Source organism: Colobus angolensis, unplaced genomic scaffold (assembly GCF_000951035.1).
Source record: "Colobus angolensis palliatus isolate OR3802 unplaced genomic scaffold, Cang.pa_1.0 Scaffold153, whole genome shotgun sequence".
Taxonomy (NCBI): Eukaryota; Metazoa; Chordata; class Mammalia; order Primates; family Cercopithecidae; genus Colobus; species Colobus angolensis.
Genome location: NW_012114633.1, coordinates 6,372,014 through 6,384,442, shown reverse-complemented (window position 1 = coordinate 6,384,442; position 12,429 = coordinate 6,372,014). Strand labels below are relative to the sequence as shown.

Genomic DNA, 12,429 nt, shown 5'->3' with positions numbered 1-12,429 from the left:
GTTATTTCTAAAAGTTTCTATTTGATTCACTGATTTTTTTTTTTTTTTAGATGGAGTCTTACTCTGTCACCTAGGCTGGAGGGAAATGGTGCAATCTCCTCTCACTACAACCTCTGCCTCCCTGGTTCAAGTCATTCTTGTGCCTCAGCCTCTGGAGTAGCTGGGACTATAGGAGCCACCATGCCTGATTTTTTTTTTTTTTTTTGTAGAGACGGGATTTTGCCATGTTGGCCAGGCTGGTCTCGAACTCCTGACCTCAAGTAAACTTCCTGCCTTGGCCTCCCAAAGTGTTAGGATTATAGGCATGAGCCACTGCGTTGGCAATCCACTGATATTTCTAATATTCATGTTAAGTGACAGAAGACCACCAGAATTTTATTTCTAGCCACTTTGCTCTATGGTGGGTGGTGGTGGGTAACTGAAATTTCCTCTGGCTTCATCTTCTTGGGGGTGTAAGTGGGGTCTCTGCAATTCATATGTGAGTTTCCAGTTTGTTTATACAGGATTTTATACTAAGTGCACCTCAAGTACTTTCAGAAATCCCAATAAGGTGAATCAAATGTACTGAGGAGTGAGCGCAATCACTTTAGGCATTATGGTACTACTCCAGGTACTCCTTTTGTCTGACCACTGCAATTAGTTCTTAGAGTACAGCAGTCTCCATGGGCTCCAATGGGTGCAGTGTCTTTCAGGAGGATTCACTGGGCTCCTCTCCATTGTCTTGGCCACTATAGCCCCTCTGCTCCTATGCTGCAATCTCCTAATGGATGCTTCACATGTTTCCCTGATCACTGCACTGCTTTGCTGGATTTTCATGACACAGAAGCTGTTTCATGGTCAAAGAGAAAGTGGCAGCTGCATCTCTATTTACATTACACCTCTGAAAGATCCTAAAACAGCTCAATTTTTACACCCAATGTTGCATAGTGTTTTTAGTTAAGAAATTACTTCCATTATTACCTACAATCTCTTTGCCTTTTGTAAAACTCAACCATAATTTGAGATCTGTGCTAGGAGACAAAGCTGGTGATAAAAATCATACTTTGTTTCTCCATTTCTACATCGATGCTTCCTTTTTGGGTCAGACTCCTTATGTCTGGCTCTTTCTTTTTTCATCTCTCCGGATGGATTATCTCTCAGGGTGTTAATTGGTCCTTATGAAAACAGATTTCTGTTGAGCTTATACCAGTTTACTAGACAGACTTATGTTTGAATCCCTTTTCAATTTTTTCTTCCCTTGTTTCTCTTTTTTCTGTCCCTCTCTCTCCCTTTCTTCTTTCTTTTTTTAAAAATTATCATCTTATCATCAAATGTATTTTATATATGTCCAAGTAAAAATCACATACTAAAATAAAAGAGGTACTGTTAGCTGCAGAAGAGATCCGAGTTACCCCGAGGGAGTCTGAAGCAACTTCAGTCTTTGCCTTTTCAGAAGAAAGAAATCGTCTGAGGGGCATAAAGCAGAGAGAGAGACTGAGGAAAGTTCCAGAGCAGAAATGAAAGTTTGTTTAACGGGCTTTAGAACAGGAAAGAACCCTTGGAAGAGATCCAAGTGAGTGCCTGAAGATTAAAGAGAGACAAAAAGAGCCTTTAACTTTGATCCTGAGACGTTATAGGCTGCCTTTTTCCCATAATTCTTTCCTTAGGGTGGGCTTCCCACGTGGGCAGTGTGTTCCTTACCCTTGAGAATTGAGCATGCGCAGTGTGTTTAGAAAGTTGTACGTATGCCTTGGAAGTTTTTTCTCCTTGGCATCTGCATTCAGTTAACACGTTTAATGTTAATAGCTGTGGATCATCAGGAGATTGTGTTACCCTCTGGCTGCTGAATTAACATTTTTAGAGAGGCATTGTGATAATCCTGGCACCATCACCTGACATTCCTAGTGGGTGGGGGGAGAGCCCTGTCCTGCCCCACTCATGCCTATCTATCTACCTATAAGAGTACTTAACACTAAAGATCAAAGGGGGGAAAATATTTAAAATATTTACATTTTAATTAAAATATATTTTTAAAAGGTTATGTAAAATGATGGCAAGGTAGGATTCAAATAAGGAAAATCTTAATTCATTCAGCTAGCATTTAATTTCTCCTACCTTTATTGAGAACCCATTTTTAGATTCTCATATGTTTGAGTAAAATAATAATTCTATAAGTTTTAATGGAAGTAAGCCCACATAATATCAGCCAAATAGAAGGCCATTTTGGAGGCGAGCAGCAGGCATATTTCCAAATTTGAAAGGACAGAAATGTGATAGAAAATCAGACTTGTTTTGTATTTGTTACCCATCACTTTCAATGCCTTAACCAAAATTTACATTCTCACCTAGTCAGAGGGGAAAAATGCAACTTGTAACAAAGTTCACTTGAATTTCCTGCCCTATCTCCTGGAAGAGACTATAACTCGCCCTGAGTTTATGACAGTTCCCCTTAGGAAATAGGAGATTCTTCTAAGCATGCAGAAATAATTTTCAGAGTGCCATTAGGAATGTTCCCATAACCAACTTTATTATTTTTTTTCTTATAAGGACCTAAGCACTATTTTTACTTCATAATTCAAATAGAGACAAATTGAGAAATGGTTTTGGTTACTTTCTTACTGTCTATTCACCAAATCTAATTTTCAATTTAATTTATTGAACGTTATATTGAGTATTTACTACACAGATTATACTGTTTAAGTTTTGGGAGGAATTAAAAATGACAAAGGCATAATTCCAAAGTCAAGGATTTCACAATCAACTGGAAGAGACTTTAAATTCATTTTTTTCAGCAAAGATCTATTGGAAGCTATGATATAAGGGACATAAACTAATTAACAAGGAAATTAATATAAAATATTGATTAATTCTGATAGGGATGATGGATATCCATGATGAAAGTAGAATTATGACCTGTCTTTGGAAGAAGTGAACAGTTGCAATAGACGGGTTTTGGGGGAGAGGTAATTGAAAAGACAGTCTAAGTAATGTACACAGCTTTAGAAAAGCATTGATGTGGGAAGTATTAGGATGAAAGATAATGTGGGAAAGCAGAACCATTGGAGTTTAGGAGGGTATGCTGGAGGAAGGGACGAAAAAGGCAAATTGGGAGTAGTTTGTGGAAGATTAAAGTGGCATGCTGAGGATTTGGGACTTTATTCTCAGTGTAATGTGGAGGAACTGCAAGTTTTGTATCAAAGATACATAAAAAAATTTCTCATAGAAAGAACAAATGTGTGACTGGGTGTGGTGGCTCATGCCTGTAAGCCCAGCACTGTGGAAGGCCGAAGTAGGCGGATCGCTTTTGCCCAGGACTTCAAGACCAGCCTGGAAAACATAGTAAGACCCCATCTCTACTAAAAAATACCAAAAAAAATTTAGCTGGGCATGGTGGTGCATGTTTGTAATCCAGCTACTCGGGAGGTTGGGAGAACTGCTTGAGCCCAGGAGGCAGAGGTTGGAGTGAGCCGTGATTGCTCCCCTGCACTCCAGTCTGGATGACAGTGAGACCCTATCTTAAAGAAAGAAAAAAGAACACATTTGTGTTTTGATAAATTGAAAGGCTGGAAACTGAGAATATGACTTTATTACAAGCCTCTGTAATAGCTGAGGGAACCATAAGGTGCCAACTAGAACTTTTACTATTATTCCTGAATTGGCTGAGGCCCAAGAACAGAAAGTGCCCCTCAATCTAAAGGAAGTATCAATCAACCTACAGTTGGGGAAAGCCACCTTACAGCTGTGCCAATTGAATGTTAGCCAGAATCCCAACAATATTCTACCACCTTCCTTTTCTAGTCATAATAAGAGGGGTTAGAGACGTCACGTCATTGGCTTTTTGGGTTGAAGAGTATTTTAGTGGGAGTTTATTCCTTCTCTTCAAAGCATATAAGTGCTTTTTACAGAATAAAACATCATAAGGAAAATCCTATGAAAATCAAGATTAGAGGTATCTGAGCAAAGGCACTGGCATCTCATTCTCTTATTGGAATCATAATAAGTTGCCAACATGTAGTACCATCCTGATGTTACTCAAAGATCATAGTAGGTAGTGTGAGAGTCCTTGGGATGCAATTTTGGAGTTGCATAGTAGGTAATGTGAGAGTCCTTGGGATGCAATCCTGGGAATATGGGGTAATTTTCTGTTTAGTTACATCCTACTACTATTGGAAAGAAAAGGGAATTGTTTGATGTCTGGGCTATAAAATTGGTTGAAAATATCTGGAACAGCCAAAATGAGCAGGACATAAAGTTTAAGAAAAACATCTATCGCATATTGACTGCACGGTTTGAAGGACCCTACAATGTATGCATTGTAGAAGAGGTCCCTAGCTCTTCTCATAGCTCTTTGTGAAGGATCAACCATTGAGTAACTTGATGTCACATCCAACTTAGCAAATACATTAAGGGTGTATCAAAGGCAGACATAAACATCCCCTGAAGGAGTTTCTAGCTATGTCCTTTGTACAAGTTAAACAAGAGCATCACTGAATGGACGCAGCCTTGAGAAACAGAGTGGAGACTGGATTTCAGCATCCAGTTACCTCCTTTGCTGGGCACCCTTGTGCATAACCTACACAGCTCCACATGGTGGTTCTCCTTAGCTGCAAGGAGGGCAGGGGTGACACAGAACAGTGCCCCAAGAGAACCACATACACCAACTCTGTGAAGCATAGCATGATCAGCAGAGATCAACAGTGTCAGACTGAATTGGTGAGTCTAGGAACACCTTTTATCAGTATATGGGCAATAAGATTAAGACATCTTTGTCTTCTCTATCCTCCTCTCAGCCTTCTGCAGCAGAGAAACTAGTGCCTAGATAAAAAAGAAGAAGTGTCTGCAAGCCACCATGCACTGTCTCACTCTTTGACAATCAAAGCTCAGTTCTGCTCTTCAATGTGGAGGTGGGAGATGGGAGGACACAACACATAAACATAGAACCAAGTTTAAGAATAGTCTTTTTGAGGAAACCAGAACTAAGTCTTAAAAATAAAATGACACAATAACAATAGCCAAATGTAACATGAAAGGGATGGAATATAGCCAAAATAATATTAAGTGGAACAACATAGCATGGTTGAAAGGTTATTACTGGAAAAATTAAAATTATTTATGCTTGTACCCTGATGACTTGAAACTCTTCCAATAAGCTGATTACACATTAAGCTGAGGACTTGAATTTTTAAAAAAGTGGAAATGTAAGTCAAAACAAATTGTTTAACCTAATTTGTGAATTTTCCAGCCATGAAATTTTTTCTCTCTGTTCTTCTACCTTTGTCTAATTTTCCTTCCTAAATCAGAAGTTTTGGGGATATTGTGATCTATAGCTACACTTTACATCTACACTTTGTCAAGTTTCATATATTTGTATGTTTTCCAATAAGCCCCTTTGAAAACTGCAGCACACTCAATTTCTACTTGCTCAGTCTGAAATCTAGTCATTTTAACTCCAAATAACACTATCTTTTTATATGGAAATTTTTTAAAAAAACATACCCTTCATTAAATGTTCTATAAAACTATTTCCATCATCCTTATTTTTCTGGTGACATATGTAGTTTCTTTTTATTGTTTACTTTTTCTTTAAAATGAGAGATGAAACAACATTATTTCAAGGAACTGAAAAGTGAATCTAAAATTATTTAGTGAATTTCGTCTGTGAAAACATTTTTCTTTGGGTCATTTTGTATTTCCAGTGAACTACATTTTAGATTTCACAAATTAAAGATGAAAATGTACATCAGAACCTTTATTTAAAGCAATGTATTAATCAGGAGAACAATTTATTTTTAATATAACTATTTCTCAGAATCACTGGTTTATACTGAGAACTTTTCTGGAGGTTCTAGCACAGTAGCACAACTACCAGTATACCCTAGATGACCAACAGTCCTCCCCTATCTGGGAAGGTTGCTCCCTTCGATTAAGCTCTTGACTTCAGGAGGGATGCACATGGAACAGTAAGGTTGGAAGGGGCACCTGCCTAGCCAGACAGGTCAGCCCAAACAACCCTGGTGATCACTGGGGTGATATTGAAGCCACATGACTCTCACTAGTTTATTTTGAAATATTCATATGCATCACTAGATTTTTTTTCAAAGAAATTTAACTACATGTTAACATATACAATACAATTCATGTACAGTATGAAAATACATTATTGTAGTAAGTTCTATATTTTCATGAAGAAAAGAAAATTAAACATATCTTAATTGTACAAATAGTTTAAGCCAATATTGACTTTAGAATACTAGAATTAGACAAAATGTAGGTCTTTTAAATTATTTCAGTACTAGGTTTCTTACTAGTTTTGAAAGACACCCTATTCTCATTAGTGATATGTTTACTTACCAAATACTAGGGTGGATGCCTGCAGTATATCGCTTATATATGCATTTTATGTTGTTTCGTGTTTCAAGTTTAGAGTAAAATTTTTGACATAACATCACATTCTGAGATTACATTTTCTTCTGAGCTAATTGCACCCTACATGTTGGATATAGATGAAATGTTAAAATCCAGTTCTGATTCTCCTCATTAAGTGAATTAAGAAGAGTTATATTATTGCTGTGTAACAGAACCAGAATTTACATGAAGGAATCCCCAATTTTCAGTTTAGGGTTATATTTCCCATAACTTATGCTGTCCATATTTTAAGTAAACATTTTTTTCTAACAAAAAAGACTGATGTGACTCAGTTTATAGTGTGTATCAATTCTGTCACATGTAAATTATATTGAAATTCCTGGAAACCAAGAATGAAGTGATAGAAGATCGTCACTTGATATTGCTTATCTCTTTAGTTCTGTCTTAAAATATCTTTTGAAACCAGTATTTTTTTCTTGATTTCTTTCAATAGCCAACACAAACTTTGTTAAGAGAAACAAGAAAAAGGAAAAATTAGAGAAAATATTATTCCAGGAAGTCTTAGGGCTGTTAAAACTACTGAAGAGGATTGACGTTTTCAAAGAATCCGGGATGTAGTCTCCTTCCTCGTAATCATGCAGGAGAATACACAAATGGTAGTTAAAATTTTAACTGATCTAGGAATAATACCCCCAATGAGGTCTATGGTATTTTTATAATACTGTTATCAAAAATATGGAAAATAGTATTTCTAAAGAATGTGGCATTCATTTTCTGAGAGTAGAAACTATGCATGACCTTAGTCTTCAAGAACTGTAAGTTTTGTGAAGTTCATCAACTTCAGGATAAAATATGAATTCCTTAACTTAGTAAACGAGATTTTGTGACTGGCCACTGCCCACATCTTCAGCTTTGTTTGTGCTGTCTTCCCATATTTTCCCTGTACTTTTGTCACTCCTGGGTATAGGTACTTTCCTAAACTTTCTTTTCTATTTTTGGCAAATGGTAGGATCTTAGTTTTTCCCCAGCTCAGTTTTCAAGACTCAGCTTAGGTGAAGTGCCACTGTGTAATTGTAAAATTCTCTGTAACCCACCATCCAACTGTTTTCAAAGGATTTTTTACCTGTGTTCAAACTTAGTGAGCAAACACATTTTTAATACCTTTCTCTTTATTTTTAACGCATCTGGTGCATAATTTCTGGTCATAAAATATTTATTCAATAAATAAGTGATGTTAGAGTTAAGAAATAGAAACGAATACAAACAAAGCATATTTGCCTCAGTTAGGGGTTACTTCCCTAATCCAGCAGATCAGATCTTGCCTCCCTTCTATGAGCATATCTTGTACTTTTTCTCTAAAAATTTCTGCAAGAAAAAACGATACTGTGAAATGCTTTTTGCTTTCACACATTATTCATAAAAGAATGACATTTTAATTTTTACAAATTGAGATGTCTTTTGTCACACCCAGTGATATCAGCCAGGCTCACCTCTGATGTCAGTGAGTTTACTACAGTTCATTTCTACATGGACGGGTCAGCCTTTAGTGCAAAAGACTCAAGAGCAGGGCAGGCGTTTTGGCTACACAGAGATGTAACAGGATCACAGGGCTTCACATCAGTTAACATAATCTCTGTTCCCAGTAGTGAATTCCAACTGGCCTCAGTAAAATTGGAATTTGCTTATAATTAAACAAGGAAGGAGACTGAAAACCCAGACACAAGTTTACAATGGACTAACTCCCATTGTTAATTATCAGAGCTCTCAGACTTTCAAATTATAGTTTTTATTAAAATGATGTCATACACACAAACACACACACACGTACTATGCATATATCTATCATGGATTTTTTCTTCCTAGTCAATCATTCTATTGATAAAAGAAAGATAGCCATTTTTTTGTAGTTAACTTTAGCTAAAAAACACATGATCACAAAACAAAACATGAGCTCTGATTTTACTGGATACAGCCTCTTTGTTTCCAGGGGTAAATTGTTTACATTTGTATTTTTAACACATATCAGAAATGTTTAATTAAAAAAACCCACAGGTGAGGAATTTTAGTCTGGTTTTATTTTTCTACATACTATTGTCAATGCTCTTCTACCTGTGGATTTCACAGTTTGCCTTCTAGGAAGTCTTCAGGATCGTGTGATGAGAAGAGGGGAAAGGGAGAAAACCTTGTAAGGCAACTTCAAGAGCTAGGAATCACTTCACAGAGATATAAAATAAAAGGGTGGTCATTTTTATCTTTGTCCGTTCACCCTAGCTATACTTTGTTTTTAACTGATGAGTTTTTTCCATTTAGAAAGAGACCTAGTACTCAAGCTTGATTTTCATTTTTTGCTTTGACCCACAGAATCTGAAATCAAGGCCCAGAACACCTTTGCTTACTTTAATGTTGCCATTCTCATCTTAAAGATTTTTATTTAGAAGTATCTAGGAAAAGTTTAGTTATATTTCTCATGAAGTTAAGGGAAAACTTACTATAAAGTCTCAATTATGAAGCAATTTATTACTTTTTAGTTCTGAGAAAAATCCTTTTTGTCCAAGAGTGAGATTAATTTAATTCTAAATTTGAGCATCAAATTCCATGGCTAAGCAAGTATATATAATGGGCACATTTTAGAAGAATCTTAGGTTAGATTCTAAATTCTAATTTTGTGATTCTGTCAATTTCCACTTGCAACATACCATCACATCACATGAAGGAAGCCACTAAGATCTAAATCTCAAGGCATAATTTTCAGAAAAGAAAGATTGTAATATAAATCTGAAGAAAGATGAATTTGAGTTGAGCTATTTAGCTTTCCTTTTTCCTTTTCACTTGAGTTATGCTTAAACAATAACAAATAACATTTTTCCTAATCTTTTTTTTTTTTTTTTTGTAGGGAGAGGGTATAGAAACAGTGATGGTCAAGACTAGAAAGAAGGAATTTTAGAGGAAAAATAATATCAATGTTGTAACCTCACAGAAACAGTATCTCCTAATTTGTTGTTTTTCAGTTTCTTCCTTTTCATTCCAGTGTAGGTTACTCTAAATAATCATTCTAGTTTCATTTGCTAGAATCATGATAGTGATATGTGAGTTGCATTGTATTTTACCAGAAATTAAATGTTCCACAGTACTTTATAAAGTATGTGGATATTGATATTTATTTATATTTAAGTACAAATTAACTCTGAGTATACATAACCATGTGACTGCAACTATATTTCCATAGGTTCAAATGATATTAAATGAAGATGTATTATGGCAGAATTGTAACCCCTAAGTCATCAGAAGCTGTGTTAGAGACAAGCAGCCCTGTCTGTTTCTGTCTCATGGGCATTAACGAATCTCCCTCCTTCTTTGTTTTTCTTGTGTGTCTGCGTTTTTTTCTGAATATCTGTTCTAATCTCTCATTACTGCTGACCAGTTGACTTCTGATATTTTTCTCCCTAATCAGTTTAATTTTTTCCTCTTCTCACAGCTTCTGGCTATTCACAGTTTCTGCTATGAATTATGAGGTAATTCTACTCAATTTTTATGACCTTAACTCCAAGTTTTCGCCTGGCTTTTAGCTCCTGTTGCTAGCTGCCTTGTTCTCTTTAGGTTTCTCATTTCAAATTCCAAAAGTGATTTGATTGGCCCAACTCCTCTTTTGGCATCAGACCACGTCATAAGTCAATTCCAGTCTTTAAATTGGATGTTGTTAGGTCCAATGAATTGTAGTTGTTGGAGTCACATCATGAGATACAATTAAATTTAGAAGAGACCGTGAGTATAGTAAGAGAAATGTTAGAAACAAAGTAGTCTGAAGCTTCTGGAGCAAGAGCCATATCTGTTTAACTTGTAAGATTTTTCAGTGCAACAATACCAGGAAAAGGAAATTTGTATTATAATTTTGATATTCATCCATTCAAATAATATTATTTTTATATGTATTGAATGACTATGTGCCAAGCACTGTTCTAGGCTATAAGGTTATATTGCTGGTCAAAATAAAAGTAAATTGCCTGCTCTTGTGGCACTTGCATCTTCATGGAGAGAAACAACAATAAAAAATGAAAAATAAAGGTGGTAAGTGGTATAAGGGTGATATTAAATGTTAGGGAAAGAATAAAGCAAGTTAAAAGGCCAGAGACCTATGGTATGTGTCTAGGATGATGGAAGGAATTGTTATTTTATATAACATTGTTAGGTTTGTTCTCTTTGAAAAAGTTTGAATAGAGACATGAATCAAACCCTTCCTTGGCTAATTACCTCCATTTATTCTCAAAGGAGTTTTCTCACACTGATATGTTTTAATATCCTTAAAACAAGAAGGGTTTCAGTGTTTTTTTGTTTTTGTTCTTTGTTTGCTTTACATTGCTGAGAGAAAAGAATATTGACAAGAATATGTTCTCCTTTTGCAGTCAGTATTGAATAAAGTATTGTAGTCAATATTTAATCCCATTCCCAAGGGATGGGAACGCTGCGTGTGGTCCTGTCGAGGAGAAAAATAAAAAAAATCTGAGTCCTCAATGATTTCTGAAAAGAAAGCTGAGCCTAAGACTGAATCTGAAATGAGGTCTCAGGTCTTGGATATTCTTAAAGTCGAATGTTTGTGTTCCTCCAAAATTCTACGTTGAAATACTAACCCCCAAAGTGATTGTATTAGGAGGTGAGATCTTTTGGAGGTAATTGCATCATGAGGACAAAACCTTTATGCATGGGATTACTGCCCGGGAGAAGATGCTCTGGAGAGACCCTTGCTCTACCCACCAAGTGAAGACAGAGCAAGAAGGCCCTGTCTATGAACTAGGAAATGGGCCCTCTTCAGACACTAAATCTGCTGGTTGCCTTGATCTTGGATTTCCCAGCCACCAAAACAATTGAGAAATACTTTTTTTGTTTGTTTATAAGCTACCCGGTTTATAGTATTTTGTTTTTACCACCCCAAAAGACTAAGACATGTGTACGTTATGTAATGGCTCAATAATATCTAGAATGTAACTCATTTTATATTCCCATGTCGACCTTATGTTTTGATGTCTTGTTGCACTATATCAAATCTCTCAAAGTAGAATTGCATATTCAACTCAATCCTATTTTCTCTCATGTTCCTTCCACATGCAATTAGTCACCAGTTCACTTGAAACATCTGCAAAATATGTTCTCTGCTTTGTTTCTTTTGCCATGGTCTTCATCCACGCCTTTGTAATTTTTACCTTAAATTATTGCAACATCCTCCCAACTAGTCTCCTTGACACTAATTCTTTTCTATCCCAGAGTTGTCATCTAAAATAGAAAAAAGTGATCTTTCTATACATTGACTTAAAATTAGCTGAAAGCTCTTCATTGCTTTGTGTGGAGATTCCAAACACTTAAGCTCTGGTATTGATCAGACTTAGATTTGAATACCATCTTTGTTTATCATTCCATGCCTTAATTGTCTCATCTCCCACCATAATCTCCCATGAATTGCAGAAATCTTACCTTTCCTCCAAGACCCATTTCAAATGTCATCGTTGAGGGGGAAGGGAAATATTTCCTACACATGCTGACTCTTTCCATGTGGAACAGTCTCTACAATAATCTCTACTTTTATGTTCTCTACTTACATCCTCTCTTGTCCCTCTAAGGAGAGATGGAAAGACTTCTGATTGGTTAGTTTCAGAAGAACTGGATATGTTCATCTCACGTTCTTTGTGGGAGCTGGCTGATAAAAAGGACATGTTTTTTTCTCATCTTTCTGCCATGTGGTGAGAGTAACCTGCTCTCATCTTCCTAATCTGAGACTCAATATTACTAAGCCCATTTTTAGCATGTGTGTAAGGCACCTATAATAGATTACGTACTCAATAAATTATTGTTAAACAGATATTGAATGAATATGAAAAATTTGGTTTTTCATTTACCTGAAGAGGTCTGTCACAGAAATGTGATGATTTGGTGTACCACTTTTCAGTCCCAATAATCGACTTAAAGAAACTTTCTCTAAAATCTTTGGTAAGTGTAAATACCTCTTCAGTGAATACTGAATTGTCTGTGCAGTAGAATTACCATGGGGTGCTTATGAAATTTTCTACAAATTCCTGGGCATACCCCTAAGATTGT

General features: G+C 36.0%; 1 pseudogene; it reads right to left on the bottom strand.

Moving 5' to 3' along the window:
- Positions 1-11,838, bottom strand: part of LOC105507820 — a 133,849-nt pseudogene extending 122,011 nt beyond the window's left edge.
- Between the last annotated feature and the right edge of the window lie 591 nt (positions 11,839-12,429).